The sequence below is a fragment of the Phoenix dactylifera genome, chromosome 9 (assembly GCF_051530095.1).
Source record: "Phoenix dactylifera cultivar Ajwa chromosome 9, Ajwa_hap1_PhDact_Kaust_v1.1, whole genome shotgun sequence".
NCBI classification, from domain to species: domain Eukaryota; kingdom Viridiplantae; phylum Streptophyta; class Magnoliopsida; order Arecales; family Arecaceae; genus Phoenix; species Phoenix dactylifera.
This window is the reverse complement of record NC_143198.1, coordinates 20,069,033-20,072,794: the sequence shown is the minus strand read 5'-3', so window position 1 is coordinate 20,072,794 and position 3,762 is coordinate 20,069,033. Positions and strand designations below refer to the sequence as shown.

Below are 3,762 nucleotides of genomic sequence, written 5' to 3'. Positions count from 1 at the left end.
CGTACATGAGGAGCTCCGTGACTACTCTGCATCTCCACATATTTAGAGTATTTTTGATATATAGGCTAGGGTTCCCAAAATCATATAATTTTTGGTATGCAAGTAGTTTAAATATAATATGTTACATTCAATGACTTAAATCATCCATGTCCGTCTCTCATTATCTAGTTTGAAGAAAAATATAATTCTATCGGAGTTATACTAGGTGTAACTTTGTCAAAATTACACCAGGTGCTGATCCTGACCCATATATAAACCCTCCTTCCCATCTCCCTAACCTGTTTTTCCTCTCTCCTTCCTCAGGCTTTATTTCCATGTGTTGGAATCCAATTTGGACTAAACTTGTCTGAAACTCCCCCATCATCCCCAAAACAATCCATCTGCCTTCACATCTCGATGGCAGTCACAGACGTGGGAAAGGGACATGCTCATAGCACTGACGGCTACTCCGCCGCCTGCCGTTGAAGGGGCTTAGAAGAAGGGATGATGATTGCAGTGTTTTCTGACCGAGTTGGAGGTATTGGCGTGCCTCAATCTGAAAACATGGTTACATGCTCAAATAGCCATGTAATTGGATTGAGCCGCGTCAATATCTCCTTTGCTCGAACACTCACATCTAAGGTATTAATTCCTCTCACTCTTTCTCGGTGAAGGTTTTCCCATTAATCCACTATCCTACTCTCGCACTCTTTGGATATCTAGTTTTCCAAGGCAGCTTATCATGCTTAGATATTGATGACCACTAGCTCAAAGCGAATGAAAAAATCACTAGCTGCCTACTGAGCTAGAGGGAAGGACAAAAGGTTTTATTTTTGCCAATGATAAGCTTTTTAGTTCATACATATGTGATGGAATGGCACTGTAAGTCTTTAGGGGGCCTTTCTTCATGCATGTTCGTGACATACTGGAAGATTTCTTTTCTTTCAATAATGATGTCTGGTGAAAATTTCTTCTATAGCTAAAATAGTCAGGACTATTCCGAAGAGAGTTAGGAACAAAATAGCTATTTGGAAGTATGAAGTCAAACTATACCTTCATGGATGCCACTCTTATGCAGGCCAGTATAAGGCCAATTTCTAATTATCCTAACTGCAGTTTTAGCACTTAAACCTGACAATAACAATCAATACATAGGCTTGGAAATTCCTTTGGCAACCTAAAGGGGTTGGGAAAAGGCTTTTTACTTAAAATGATTGGGAATACCTATGCAACCTGAGAGGACAGGCAAGTGACTGAGATACAGCACATCTTAGATGATCAGTAGAAAAGGTTGGTTCAAAAAATCATGGTTCCTTCTCTCTCAGCACAACTTAGATGATCAGTAGAAAAGGTTCGTTCAAAAAATCATGGTTCCTTCTCTCCAGGCAAAATGCTATCTAAGCACATGTTGAGTGGTCATGGCAATGGCCTTTTCTGTGTGTATTACTGAGCACATCTTGAGACCCAATAATCCTTCTTGCTTTATACTTCTTTCTTGATAATTATTTCTCTGTTGTTTTTAATAGACGCCATAAACATACTCCTCCTCATGCAACCTTTCCTATTTAAATCTCCTTGGTTGTATAAATGACTTATGTACACGTAACAGTATTATCAGTAATCTCCTCTTTACCTTTCCTTATTTTTTCTTTTTCTTTGCACCGGTAACCATCTTATTATCATACGGAGTTTTCACCTGGATATATCCTTCGTCTCATGTTGCTCCCACAAGAATGCAGTCCCTCGTACATGTGGTTTTAGCACCATTAGAATTTAAAGCTGTCTAATTAGGTAACAGTGTAGCACCATTATAAGCTTTTTTAATAAAAGCCATAAACAAACTCCTGCTCATGCAACTTTTCCTATTTAAATATCCATGGTTGTATAAATGACTTATGTACATGTAACAGTATTATCAGTAATCACCTCTTTACGTTTCCTTTTTTTCCCTCTTTGCAGCAATTACCATCTTATTATCATGCTAGGTTTTCACCTGGATCCTTTGTCTCGTGCTGCTCACACAAGAATGTGTCCCTCACACATGTGGTTGTAGCACCATCAGAATAAAGTTGTCTAATTAGGTAACAGTGTTCGTAGCACCATCGTAACCTTTTTTTTTAACAGAAGCCATAAACACACTCCTCCCATGCAACCATTCCTACTTAAGTCTCCATGTGGTTATATAAATGACTTCGTGTTTTCAGCAAAAAAAAGAAAAAAGACTTATGTACATGTAACAGTATTATCAGTAGATCACCACTTTAGCTTTCTTTTTTCTTTTTTTACCTTTCTTTAAAAGAGAAGATTAGTTGAGGACCAACATTTGTTGTGCCAGTATCAGGCCTCGAACAGATTGCCCGGTGGCATAGGTTGGTATAGCCCAGCGCCGGACTGTGCCAGCCCTCTACTGACACAGTAGAGGTGGGGGAGAGGAAGAATGGGAGAGAGAAAAAAAAGAAAGAAAAGGGGAAGGCCGTGAGAGGCCGACGGAGAGCCAACAGAGCGCCGGAGAGCCGCCGCGTAGAGGAGGTGGAGGCCGGAGAGTTGCAAAGGCAGGGCTCTGCCTCTAGGCCCCTGTTTCTCCAGCTTGCACCAGCCGGCCTTTCTCTTCCTTTCTCTCCCACACTCTCTCTCCCTCTCCCGCTTTCTCTCTCTCCTTTTTCTTTTTCCTTCTCCTTCTCCCCCTCCGTTACCGGTCTCGGTTTCGTTGCTAGAACTAGTCGGGTATAGTTCGGGACGCCCCGAATCGGATGGTTCGGGACGGTTCTGCCGACCATGTCAGGAACTAATCATTTTCATTAAGATAATGCAGAAGCAAACTAAGAAAGGAGACAATGGTAAGAAGAGACAATAAAAGAAAACAGAATAAGAAGACAGGGATTGTCAGGGAGAAACGGGAACACAAAGAAGAGAAAAACTACCTCTTACAAAGCAGCATTGGCATACTTGATGGCCATAGATGGAGCACTAACGAGGGAGAACTTGCATTACAATTCAACATTGAGGTCAATGGAGAAGTAATAGGCCCGTTCTATTGTTGTTTAGTTGTCAAATATCACGAATGACTAGCCATGGATGGATCTAAGCAGGAGGTCTATGTCTTGATAAAAATTTGGGCACATCATGATTCCAATACTCTCCTATAAGATATTCGACTGATACTAGACGTTTCCAATGTCCATAATTCTCTAGATTGCCGGTTAAATTTTCCGTATATTTCCATGATTATCCATAGTTCAAAGAGACTTCCGTTTGGAACCAGATTAGCCATTACAAAAGAAAATAAGAGCCATAATTTTCAAGCTTCTCTTGTTGCTTGTAGTCTCCAACTAAAGTCCAAGAGACTCAAATAAGATCAAGAAAATTCTACTGAGCTTAGAGCTAAAATTAAAAAAAAAAAAAGTTTAAGTTTAAGGAAAGTAAGTTGTGTGGATACGATAAGTTGTTAACGGACACTTAGGTGACTATCTCTTTTTAATGTAGCATAAATATTGGTCATCACAATTTTAGTTATAATTAATATCATCCCTTGGTTTTTTTTAAGGAAAACATTACTAATAGATTCATTTATTACATCTCGCAATCTTACGAGCTGACACGGTTTGTGCACCTTGGTCCATCACAAAGTAATAATACACTGACCCTTAATGTTTAAAGAAACCAGATATGACACATATCAATATCTAGATGAAAATTTGTTCTTTCATGGCTTTAAATGGTTGCTCGTGGCCTTAAATGGTTGCTGCTCACACCAAAAAAACTTAACCAAAAGGTATTATTTGA

At 39.6% G+C, this 3,762-nt stretch overlaps 1 long non-coding RNA gene across 1 annotated transcript; it reads left to right on the top strand.

The window, feature by feature from the left end:
- Positions 1-277: 277 nt before the first annotated feature.
- On the top strand, positions 278-3,262 carry LOC149752859 (uncharacterized). The gene is made up of 2 exons (XR_016396446.1): positions 278-621; positions 1,939-3,262. It is a non-coding gene; the product is annotated as an uncharacterized LOC149752859 (long non-coding RNA).
- Positions 3,263-3,762: the final 500 nt, after the last annotated feature.